The sequence below is a fragment of the Squalius cephalus genome (genome assembly GCF_949319135.1).
Source record: "Squalius cephalus genome assembly, chromosome: 13".
In the NCBI taxonomy this organism is placed as follows: domain Eukaryota; kingdom Metazoa; phylum Chordata; class Actinopteri; order Cypriniformes; family Leuciscidae; genus Squalius; species Squalius cephalus.
This window is the reverse complement of record NC_137134.1, coordinates 38,052,984-38,066,656: the sequence shown is the minus strand read 5'-3', so window position 1 is coordinate 38,066,656 and position 13,673 is coordinate 38,052,984. Positions and strand designations below refer to the sequence as shown.

The 13,673-nt window shown below is 37.3% G+C and overlaps 1 long non-coding RNA gene across 1 annotated transcript; it reads right to left on the bottom strand.

The window, feature by feature from the left end:
- On the bottom strand, nt 1–8,661 carry LOC307170074. Its single transcript, XR_013823285.1, has 4 exons — nt 8,523–8,661; nt 8,155–8,202; nt 4,302–4,522; nt 1–1,565 (listed from the first exon to the last, which is right to left on the bottom strand). It is a non-coding gene; the product is annotated as an uncharacterized lncRNA (long non-coding RNA).
- Nucleotides 8,662–13,673: the final 5,012 nt, after the last annotated feature.

Genomic DNA, 13,673 nt, shown 5'->3' with positions numbered 1-13,673 from the left:
AAATGGACAATAAAAGTTTAATACTTGGTGCAGAAAATACAAAAAGTGGAAACAAATAAGACAGATCTCTCTCTTTATTGACTAACAAGATAATAAAGCATCTCAATCAGCCTCTTCTTCAGCTTCCTGAGCAAGAACAGCTAGTAAAAAAAAAACACTTGTACTTTTAAACATATAGATTATATTAAAGGAGTCATAACCTAGTATTACATTGGATACCTACTGCTGTATTATAGTCTTTCAGGCCCTTCTAAAAAAGAAAAGTGGAAAAAAAATAAACACAGACCTACTTTTACCCTTATTTCTGAAGGCATTATTGTCTTGCGAGATCAATGCGATGTTTTGGCTGTCGTGGACGCTCTATATGGCTCTGCACGTCAGTTGAAAGGGTTGTTGGGACAGCGTTATTAAAAATGATTTCATCCACTGGTCCCTGATAGTTTCGTCCAATTTTGGGAGATAAAACACATTTACATGTTTTTTATGGCAATCAACCACAGAGCAAGTCCGGTGTGCACTCGGTTTCTCCATCTTTCTCGACTGAACTGAATATGAGGGGGAGAGGGGAAGGGGGGCTTCCTGCTGCGGTGTCCATATATGGTATATCCTACTACCTCATGACGTCAAGAGGGAGCTGAAATCAAAATCTCGTATTTGAGTGCGCGTGCACGCGCGCTGGTTTATTTACCCTGAGGTAAACAAACGCTTCACTTTTAAATATCGGCTTCTCGGCCAGTGTATAATCGTTAGTCTATCATAACATACATTGATTCTCGTGGAAAAGTGAAAATTGCAGGTTATGACTCCTTTAAGCAAAATTATATACCGTATGCGATATTGCTCTTTGGGGAATTTTTTTTCTTTATTTTCTGGTTAAGACAAGCGAATAGGAAAGAGAGGTGGCATCGCACTTGAAAGTGAACTAAAGATAAGCTACTTAATGTGAGTTTTTGTATGTCTGTGTAGAGAAGATAATTGAGTGAAGCTCTTCCCACATGCAGTGCAGTGATACGGTTTCTCTCCAGTGTGGATCCTCTCGTGTGATTTCAGGGTTCCTGACTCACTGAATCTCTTGTCGCAGTGTGAACACTTGTAAGGTTTCTCTCCGGTGTGGATCCTCTCGTGTTTTTTCAGGGTTCCTGAGTCACTGAATCTCTTGTCGCAGTGTGAACACTTGTAAGGTTTCTCTCCAGTGTGGATCCTCTGGTGCAGTTTTAAATGTCCAGCTCTAATAAAAGTCTTCCCACACTCAAAGCACATATGATTTCTTACACCAGTGTGTATTTTCTGATGTTCTTTTAAATCACGCAGACGTGAAAAACTCTTTCCACACAAAGAACATGAATGTGGTTTCTCCTGTGAATGAAGTGTCATGTGTCTCTTCAGGCCTGAAGCCCACAAAAATGTTTTGCCACATTGATCACATTCATGCAGTTTCTCTCCAGTGTGGATCCTCATGTGTGTCTTAAGGTTTCCTTTATGTATAAAACTCTTCCCACACTGATCACATTCATGCAGTTTCTCTCCAGTGTCTTCATTCACTTCTTCATCCTCATCCATCGGGCCTGAAATTTAAGTTAAAAAAGTGCTCAGTAAATCAATAAAAGAAAAATTATGTAGTGAAAAACACTAGATCACAAGTGGACGTGCTAAACACTGGTGTAAACAGGGTCTAAAACAATTTGAGCTTGTCCACTTTTGACCACTTCCAGAGGTAGTGGAAAACACATTCAACCGGATTGCTTTGGTAGTGTAGACGCTCATGTGGTCGAGTGTGTTCAAACAGACACAAATGTGTAAACATTATGGGAAGCGCTGTAGCCAGACGGCATTTAAACTTTGTTGGCTGAAGACCCGAGTTTGGTTTGAAGAAGGAAAACTCTGTGTTTGACGTGGACTTGCAGCTTTAAGAGCAGAAACAAAACTCTTCGTCTATTTTTCTGTCCGTCTCTGGTCATGCTCACATGCAAATTGCATGAGCTTATTTCACCCATTATATTGAAAGCTCATACATTTACCTGCCCATAGACCGTCCCCTCAAAGAAACAAAACAAAAGTGGATAAAAGAGATGGATTTGAAACACCAGGTGTAAACAGGAATTTGTATACTTGTGATCCAACTGACCAAAACGCATCTTAAAACCTGGGGCCGTTCTTCGTATGTCGCTAATTTCACTTAGCTGGATTTGATTGTTGGTGATTTGGCATGATCTTGGATTGTTTGGTTCTTCGAAGCTCATCCTGGACTTGCTGTCATAGCAACATGTGCGCAAACTTAAACCTGCTCGGGAGCAGGCTTATTTCATGTTAACAGGATTAGACTGCGGCTTCATAAGCGGAGCTGATACGGGACGTCCAGCGCAGCGCGATAGTGCACTTTCTGAGATGTTTTTTTTTTCTCGTGACTCGTGAGATTGTCGTTTACATTATTAATTTGTTGGAAACGCACATTTATTTTCGACTTGTCGGAGTCGGGCTTTAACTACAGCACAAACTGTTTGCATTGCCCTAAGATTATCTGCGAGTGGCTCTTTCCTTTACACTATTGGAGATGCGGAGAACTTGATGGAAAGTGCTGTCTGTCATGTCATTCGGAGTTTACCTGCCGCTTTTAGGTTTAAAAAACAGTTTTAGGGCTTTTTTTGTGGCATTTCCAAGCCACTTAAGACCCAATGTTGTAAAGCAGTTTTTTTAAAGCAGTTTTTTTTTCTAGGCTATCATAATTTTTTTATGAAGATCATGCAGTCATGACCATGCCGATTACAGTATATGTCACTCAGGCTTCACTAACGTGATTGGTAGACTATAGGCTGACCATAGACTGCCATCAAAGCCTCAATGAAGGGGATTCTGTGAACAGAAAGGGGGTTCACAATGTAAATGTGCAGCTCAGTTACTATTGTGATTCTTAATATTCCAGATTAATAATATTATATCAAACAAAAAAAGGCAGTTGACTAAAATCTTCCATATCACAAATGTGAAAGCAAAATGGCTAGGATCTGTGCATGACTTAAGCATTTTCAGAGATTCACATTTATGCACATTATTTGAAAGTGGTAGGAAAGTTCCACAATTAAATATCAAGCTCACTGTATTACACACACTTATGCTGATCCTAACAGAACTGCATTTCTTCATAGGTGATTATGACATGTGACCCCATTCCCTGACCCAAACCAGTTACAATGCAGCTCTAGCCAGGACAAGGGCACACAATGAAATGAGCTTTGGCTAACTAAAGGGAAGATTTCAGTGTCTGAAAAGTCTGAAAAGTCTCAAGATTTAACCGTTAAAATGACTATACAGCCTTAATTTAATGCAGCAAAAATCCAGCGATACTAATCATATCCGGCAAGTGTGTTCAAAGAACCTAATTAGCCAGATCATGATTAGCACGATGATATCATCTTGGATGTCTCATTTGATCTCGGATGTTTTAAACAACGTACGAAGAATGAGCCCCAGCTGTAGACAAAGCCTCACAATCTTCTTTAATCCTTTTGAACATGTGATTGAAACCAAATGTGAGACATTTAAACTGACCAATCAGCAGATTACAGCTTTCCCACATCGTACTGAAGGTGTGACATTTAGCAAACCTCAGATGTACACACACATCTTGGCCGACACACCTTTATCACTATCAGCACTTCTTTACGGATCACTAATGGCCCTTGTGGTAAGAAAGAGGGGGTTGGAGCAGGAAAGCAAACGTCTTTGTTCATTTGCAACCCTAAAGAACGCAAAAACAATGAAATATAGTTTTTCCATCACCATGTCCCTTTAGGGGCTCTGAATAAATCACATTTTTGCAGTGAGAACTATTAAATATTTGATAAACTATGAAACTACCTAAAATATTAACATTTTAAAAATACGCAATAATGCTATAATTTTAACACTCCCTGTTTTTACAGAAACTAAACCACGTGTAGCAAAGTCTATTTATTTGATCATTGTTTTTAAATGTTGGTGTTTTAGCAAGATAATAACAATATTTTGGAATGTGCAAAAACTGTATTAAGACATATCCATAATTATGATAACATGGTTGCAGTAATTGTGAACCAGATGTAAAATAAACAGAAAAAAAAAACTCAGATAATACTAATATTGACTTACAGATAACAAACATCCTTGTTAAAAAATTTTTTGCACCCGGTTCATTATTATTTGCTGCTTTAATTATAATTCACAACTAGATTTGTCCTACTATAACAGAGCTAAATCTGATGAACTGCTTTATAACCTTAATGTTCTTCAGCCTCACTAATGAAGAATCAGGAATAAACACCAACCTCTTTGTTCTTCAGTGTGTTTCATTCTGCAGTGTTCTGGATCTCTCATGTTCTCACTGTCCTTCAGTAAACTCTGTCTTTGCAGATTTCAGCTCTTCCTGATGGTTTGATGCTCGTCTTCACTTGTAGCTGATGGGAATATTCCAGCATTTATTGGGGAATTGCAGTGGGAGGAGCTTCACTGAAGGAGGAGGAGCTTCACTGAAGGAGGAGGAGCTTCACTGAAGGAGGAGGTGGCAAAATCAAGAAGAAATCACTTACTGAGTAAAAAAAAAAAATAGTCCATCTACTTTAAGTATTTATTACGGAGCCCCTGAGGGGACCTTTGCAAAAAAAAAAAAATAATACGGAAACTATTGCGTGCGCACGAGAAACCCATGCGTTACAATTTCCGGTTTGCGTTCAATTTGCGTCACTGCCATCTATATAAGAAAACAAGAGCATGGATGTGGATGCACATGAATTAATCGAAATCTATTTTAAATTAGGACTTCAATATAAAGACATATATAAGATAAGATATAATATAAGATATAAGGCCCACTACCCCATCACAACTTTTCTGACATGTTTTGTAAACATTATAAACATTATAAAATACATTAAAATCAGCACATTTACTCAAAGGCTAAAATTTGTTGTTGTTTTGAAGTGTCTTTTTTAGCAAGCAAGGTGCTACTAAAGACAAGACTTAGAGACATATTTTAGTCACAATTCAAATAATTGTATTAACTTTGAATAGACTTTTAATAAACTTTGTATGTGTATTGATAAAAAAATAAAAATAAACAAGTAATAATCTTCTGCTACTGAGATGAAGGAATTTTTTCCTGAGAGAATCAGCTCTTCCTCAGTTCCGCACTGCAGAATAAAATAGTCATCCTCTGCTGCAGTTGTACGGATTCTTAACGGATTCTTATTGCAACTACATTTCATCTTTTTCTCATCAAACAACCAGACTAACGAATGGTTCGACACAACCCGTACCGAAGAGCCTAGACAGGGCTTTCTTCTGTATTGTTATACTGTAAATGATGACTGTTAAATGATAAATACAGGGTAAATGATGACTGTTGGCCTGCCATGGTCGCCCTCGTCCAGTAAGTTTAAAATAATAATAATAATGATAATAATAATAATAATAAATTAAGATATAAATGAATATAATTTGTTGTAAATTAAATATTTTAAACACTAATACAAAAAGGTAATAATTGACTATATAAGCAACCCGATCACACTAAATGCGTCTCTATAGCACGCATTGTGTTTATCGTGCAATTTATACACCAAAATGAGTTTTTACGTGCATATGAAAAATACATACTCTTCTGAGTTTTATGATGTAGGCCTTTTTTATTAAATACTATACTATACTATACTATACTATACTATAATTTATATCTCAAGGATGCGCGCTTGTGCGTGGCGCACTCGGTCATGTTGAGAGGGAAACATGCATTATATTATTATTAGGCAGAGGTGTCAAAAGTATTCACATTCATTACTCAAGTAGAAGTATAGATACTAGGGTTTAAAAAGACTTCTGTAGAAGTTGAAGTATCAACTCAAGCTTTTTACTCAAGTAAAAGTATAAAAAATAATTATTTCAAAACTACTTAAAGTATAAAAGTAAAAGTAATGTAAGGAAAAAAATCTCTCTCTCTCTCTCTCTCTCTCTCTCAATCAATATTTGACGCGATTTGCCCCGATTTCTCCCTCGCTTACCGCATCTACGTTTCCCTCGGAGGACTTTTGCCGCTGCGCACAAACAAATGTGACTACAGCCTCTTAGCGATGTGTATTCAGGAGGCGGGAGTCCGGTCTAAACCGTTTGTGTAATTGGCCAATTTTTTCTTTTTTTTTTTACGACGACAAGCCGAAATTAAATAGGAGTAACGAGGCTATTTTTAAAATGTAAGGAGTAGAAAGTACAGATAATTGCGTCAAAATGTAAGTTTACTCCAGTAAAGTACAGATACCCCAAATTTCTACTTAAGTAAGGTAACGAAGTATTTGTACTTCGTTACTTGACACCTCTGTTATTAGGCTAGTCTATTCAGAAATAGTGTAAAAGACCTGTAAATAAAATACAACATTAACATTATAAACACTATTAATAACATATAGGCTATGCGTATTTTACTTCCCCTTACTGGCTAGCCAAATTCTTATATAGTAATCCTTATATATTGATATAAATGAATGGTATCAGAAAACAACAAGAAATGAAAAATAAGTAACCACTTATGATAATAAAAAAAACAACAACAACATAGTAGCCTATAAAAATAGCCCATTGTGCCTTTTATTACAAACAACCTTTAGCCTATTTTAAACGCCAAGCCTAAACAAATTTATTTGAATCGAAACTGAAAATATAGCCTACCGTAAAGTTGGGTTCGCGCATCTTTCGTTCGGTCCAAAGTTTAATACTGAACAGGAGTTAATAATAATTTAGTCTCGCGTAGCCAGACCTTCAGACTGACGGCAGAAGGTCTGGACTCTATCGCAGCTTTTCTTGGCCAAGAGGACGTTTGACTGACATATAACGTAACCAATCACAGTTCGTTTTGTTCCGCGTCATGTTTAGGGGCGTGCCAATATAATGTCGATGTCCCTACAATAACAGACCGGCGTGCATTTAATAAATTATTCATTCAAGAACGTTGTGAAAGTTTACTGCAACAATGGAGCCGCAAACTTCACATACTTTTGAAAATCCAGCGTTTAGTTGATCCTGGTAAGCGCTCATTTGTCTCAGTTGTAAACACAACGGCTTTCTTCTTCCACGAGGGGTTTTGGCGTCACGGCATTTGTTTCCAGACGGACCGTTAAAGAACGCGACACACACGTCTCACGGACATCCTGTAGAATTCAACCAATCAGGTCGCGACTTCTAAACTCCTGAAGTGTTTCCAGAAAAGTGTGCCGTATGCATCATACGTTTAGCCAACGTTCCGTGGGCGTGACGTCTGAGGCTGAGACTAATAATAATTTAATAATGAACCGGCTGCGATGTCACGTTAATGCCACAAGTGAACCGATGTAATAGCGTGATTTGCCGGCGCCATCACTTGGATTCAATTACACTACTAATTGCAGTTTGAATAAAAAAATTCAAACCTTTTTCTAAAATTTATATTTTTTATTTTATATAAATTTAAAACATTCTGTCTTTTTCAGACTTTCTTCGATGAACACAAAAATCTTTTGCAAAATGTTCATTGAACTGTCATCAGCTTTCTTTGTCATCATTTGCTTTCATATTTTTCATACAATGGTTGTAAAAGGATACTGAGTCTGCCAATGCCTAATATTCTGCGTAACATATTTTGTGTTCCTCAGAAGAATATTTTCACTTTCTTGTTAACTATCCCTTTAATATTTTGTACTTTTTTTATGTTAATATTTTGTTTCCCCATGCTGGCAATGTAATACATACATAAATTATACAGTATATACATCATCCATATTTCCACATTTGGAACAAGTATGAATATTTTCACTTTCTTGTTAACTATCCCTTTAATATTTTGTAGCCTATTTTTTATGTTAATATTTTGTTTCCCCATGTTGGCAATGTAATACATACATAAATTATATATACATCATCCAAACAGGAAATTGTAACGCGTGCGCACGCGAAAGTCTGTATTATTTTTTATTTTTTTTGCAAAGGTCCCCTAAAATTTAAAAATTAAGAATAAAAAAAAAAGATTAAACCATATAAAAACATATTTGCAGATTTGGATTTGCAATTGAGTTAACTGAACTTTTTTTCGTGTATTGTGTTGCATATGAAACATGGTTCATCACAGATTATTGAAATAAAAGCCATTATACAACTTACCTATATCCTGCAGATGTCACAATAGCTGATCGTGTCGTTTGCTCAAATCTGTTGACAATAAAATGAGCTTAATGTGTCAATTTACAGATCTGAAGACATCAGCATAATGAATGAGGAGAAAACAGGATCTATTGACATGAAATAAGAGGCTTTTCAGCTGCTCTGATAATAGTGATGAGCCATAGACTATCAATACTCATTCAACAAGAATGTAGAGTATAAGAATGATACAGTAAAATATAACAACAGTAATATAAATGTAAATATAAAGGAAGCCGCTGATGACATTATCAACCCTTGTAATTTGTGCACATGAATCCGATTCCCTAATAACTTAATTACAACAAAGTAGTTCGCTAACATCTTACCGTTTTGTATAGAAAAAAGAAACAGACACACGATGAAAACCTTTCTGAAAAGACCCCGTAAAATGTTGAGTAAACTTTATAGTGCAGTTACGAGATTTAACGTGTGAACTGTTTACCTCAAAAGCCTCAGGAGACGCGCGAAGGCGAGAGTGGTGACGTCATCATCGCGAGACGAAATAAATGATAGATTATCAAAAATTAATTTTTAAGCAAAACTTTTCTCCACTCAACTCTGTGATTTGGAACAAAAAATATATTACGTTTAAAAATAAATCTTTATTTTACAGAAACTGGTACAATAACGGTATAATTTTGGTCAGACAGTTATTTAAGAATAATGAAGATCTCTTTACTGTGAATTCCTTAATCATTATAAGATCCCTGTAACTACTAAAGAGTTTGATGTAGTATTTGATGCCATTCCCAGTGGCCTTATTATTTATGGTCACATATCTGTTATATTGGCAAAGAATTTTATAAAATATTAAGGAGTACAACAATTACCAGACACTAAATATATGAAAGAATAAAGATGAAAGAATAAAACTTAGAAAAATACACTTACAGATTTGCAAGAAACAAATAAAGCAACAATTGAGTTCCACTTATTTGTTTTTGTTTATCATATTTTATATGAAACGTTATTGAAATAAACAGTGTTATAAAACATGCCTATATCCTGCAGATGTCACAATAACTGACCGTGTCGTTTGCTCAAATCTGTTGACAATAAAATGAGCTTAATGTGTGAATTTACAGATCTGAAGACATCAGCATAATGAATGAGGAGAAAACAGGATCTATTGACATGAAATAAAGAGGCTTTTCAGCTGCTCTGATAATAGTGATGAGCCATAGACTATCAATACTCATTCAACAAGCCATTCAGGGTCAGCAGATCATCTCACTTTATTAGAAGTATTTGCTGCTAGAAACAGATTGTTTGAGTCAGAATATCTGCTGAAAGACTATTAAAATGCTTTAAAATGACTATTATTTCTCAAATGACACAGAAAACATAGTAATATGTTTAATAATAATAAGTGAACACTTTTTATAATCGTTTTATTATTCATGATTTTAGTGAGGAGCTGTCAGTTTTTAATAACGTTGCCCCTGGGCAAGGTAAAGTCCAGGTTGACAGAAACAAGGTCCTGACACTCTTCAGAGGTATAAAGGAAAGGAAAAGTCATTGAAGGCCGTATATTAAAGAACTGTGCTGAACAGCTGGACATTTTTTGTTTTATTTTCAAAATGTCCATACATCTCCACACCGTTCCTCGCATTTGGAAAGACTCAATTATTGTCCCGGTGCCTAAAAATAAGTGGCGCTTCCGTCCCTTACTATGAAGACGTTAGAGAAGATTGTGAAGGACGAACTTTTGAACTCTGTCCAGGATCTACTAGATCCGTTTCAATTTGCCTACAGACCGAACCGGGGAGTGGAAGACACAGTATGTACTCTTTTTAACTTGATCTATTCACATCTTGAGGGTGCAAAGAGCTTTGTGCGGCTGCTTTTTATTGACTTTCTTCAGCTTTTAATTGCATCCAACCACATATTTTAGAAGGGATTTTAAAGAGTACTTTTAATATCGATCCTTGTCTCATCTGTTAATTGGTTGATGAACTTTTTAACTAACAGGTCTCAACGCGTGAGAGTGAATAGTGTTTTATCCGATGTCCTCCTTTCCTCCACTGGTTCCCCCCAGGGCTGCGTCCTCTCCACGATCTTATTTATTTTATATACAAACGCATGCACACAAGGACCCTGAGCATGGCGCTATTTTTAACGATTTTACAGAGTGGTGTAAGTCGTCTTTTATTAATATTAACGTGGCAAAAACTAAAGAAATGTTGATTGATTTTAGAAAGAACCCCCCGCCCACCCTCTCTCTTCTACCCTTATTAATGATCAAGCTATAGAAGTGGTGAAGCAATATAAATACCTTGGTATTATAATCGATGACAAACTCACCTTCGAGCCACAAGTTGACGCTGTCTGTAAGAAATCACATCAATGCATGTTTTTGTATCGTAAACTTCGCAATTTTAATGTCGATAAGACCTTTATGAGGATGTTTTATTGCTGTTTTATTCTTTCTTTTGCCTTTGTGAGTTGGTTTGGGTCCCTTACGCTTAAAAACAAGAATAGGCTGCAATGTATAGTGAATGCGTGTGGCAAAATTTCCCACAATTCTCTGACTGACTTAAATTCTGTATATGAGACAAGGACCCTCGGCACAATCAGTCCTGGCTGACCCAAGTCTCCCCCTTCATTTTGTTGCCGTCGGGCCGCAGATTCAGTCTGCCTAAATGCAGGACAAACAGATATAAAAATTCCTTTGTCCCTGTTGCTTTAGGTTGTTTAAATAAGTAAATGTGAGTTGTGGACTTCTGTGTAGTATGTATTTATTTAGTTTTTTACTGATTGTATGGTTGTTGTTTTGTATAATCTGTGTGTTACTTATGTCACATGCTGCTGCACAACGAATTACCCCTCGGGGATAATAAAGACTCCTTGAACCTTGAATAATATAAAGACAGACACTATGACACCCATCTTTATCAACCATTGTAATTTGTCTATTATGAATCTAAATAAAGTTTGATTTCCTAATAACAACAAAGTAGTTCGCTAACATCTTACTGTTTTGTATGTGAAGAGAAACCAAATCATGAAGACTGTATTTTAGTTAGCAGACACACGAATTGCACAATGTTTTACTCTTCAGTTAATTCTTAGCAGTGTTCTTGTGAGTAATTCTCAGAGGCTTGATAAATAACGGCCCAGACCTTTATCACTATCAGCACTTCTACCTTTACCCAGGGCTCGACATTAACACGTGTCCGGGACAAGTGGATCTTTTGAAGGATCTTTTGAAGGGACAAATAAAAGAGAATTTTACTTGCCCGACCTGACAAGTAGCCTGATTAAAACGTCAATGACAACAACAAAACTAACTAAGGAATCACTAAACGAGAGGATTCTGATTTTATTACATTTATTGTAAGTTGTGATCGATAGTGATCGGATAATAAATGTATTACTGACGGTAACAATGTTGTGCTGTTGAGGTTCGCAGCCTCTCGAGGAGAAATCTGAACAAATCGCACAAAGAAACTCAGTGAACAACACACTGCCTATAAAAATTCAGTTTTTATATTTTTAACATATGATACAGTTAAGCAACCTCACACGCCGAGTGCTGTTTCCCGAATACCGTCACAATTGAAAATGTGACATTGATTTCATACAACAGTTCAATAAACAGTTAAAATTAAGTCACTTAGAGGAACCATTCCCCTTGGCAACAACTTCTCCCTTCTTATAACACCAGTTACATCCATGCTCCCCATTAAATTGCTTTATATTTTGGACAGTGCAGTGAGCAACACACAGACAGATTAAACACACGAACATTCATGATTTGTGCATTACTGTTAGACATTCCTGTTATAGCTGAATGCATTTATCGACAAATGGCTGCATAAAATAATTCATTTTGGGCTTAGAAGCACCAAACCACTAACCAGCCAGCAGCACATCTGCTTCTTATGTCTGGGGGAAGCCCGTCGATTATGATTTGGATCGGCCAGATGTGGAAGGGAGACGCTTTAAAAATGGGGATACCAACAACATTCCAAGTAAGTGAAAGGTTCAACTGGTCTGGATCATTTAGGGGATCTACAGCTTTAGACAAGGCAAGGCACCATCAAATATATCTTGAACAGTTTTTGGCCCTGGTCCATTTGTAATCCAACGCTGATCTAAATGCTGAATCTAACATCTTTTCTTCCAATTGTTTTCTAATTGATACTTTCATAAAAATGTCACCTGATTTAACAAGTGAGTTCATATCCCCGGGTTCAGACCCACATGAGACACAGCTGGGATTTCATTTCCGAAGTAATGATGACATTCAGGGCAGATTTACATAATCTCAAAAGAGTTGCAATCAGATTTTAAGAAACGTATATAGGCTACTGCCTTGGCTTTTGGCTTGCTTATATTCAACAATATTATTGATCTGCCTTACTGAAGGTGGACGATGATGCAAATGTCTTCTAGAAACAATCTCTGTTGTATTATTTTCATGTCAACACTGTGAAGCTGCTTTGATACAATCTGTATTGTAAAAAAAACGCCATATAAATAAAGGTGATTTGACTTGACTACTAAGCCAATAAAATGGCGTCCACTATCCAGCGAGACAACCTTTGCTTGGAGAGAGCCTTTCCCTTCAGCTTCCCACCATAACAGACAAAGAGCTGGTCTGAGGTCCTGAAACACTGCGTTCTGTCTACATAAGCACAGAGCGCAAAGTACAGGACAGAGCAGTGCCAAGGCTGGGTCTGCCTCCTCAGAGGGCATCGCTTGCATGTTCACCACCTAATCCCTGAAAGGTGTGGTAGGAACCTTGGGCATGTATCCAGGCCGGGGTCTCAAGATAATGTGAGAGTTAGCCGGCCCGAATTCCAGGCACGCTTTACCAACCGAAAATGCCTGCAGGTCCCCTGCCCTCTTGATGGAGGCCAAAGCGACCAGGAGCGTTGTCTTCATAGACATGAACCTAAGCTCCACTGATCGCAATGGCTCAAAGGGAGCTCTCTGCAGGGCTGATAAGACCACTGCGAGGTCCCAAGAGGGTATAAGAGGAGAGCGAGGAGGATTTAGGCCCTGTCCCATTTCTCCCCCCTTAAAACTTCCACTTGGTTTTGAGTGCCCTCGTAAGTAAAGTCCCCTCAACGAGGGAAGTGGAGTTGAAGAATTTTCCCTATGAAATGGGACACCACAATATGCAAATTAGCGTGGCAAACCTCACTACATCACGCACAGCGTCGACGTGTCTACTATTACTACTATTTTCATTCAGAAAATTTAGACGCTGCCACTTTAAGACCGAATGCAGATCTAATAATACACATTTTCTCCCAACTATTCCACAACTAACTCCCATTTAAGACATAAACTGTGTTAAAGTGAATCTCCAAACCGGTCATTTAGCCATATTTTTGTCTGTATTTGATCGTTTAGACGCGCACATGAAACCCAAAGTATAGTTTGCTTGTCTAGTTGCAGTCCGTTTCCGAACGCGCGCCTCCATGGGAACAAGGTCAACGTCTCTTGCGCGGATCATTGTGCTTATA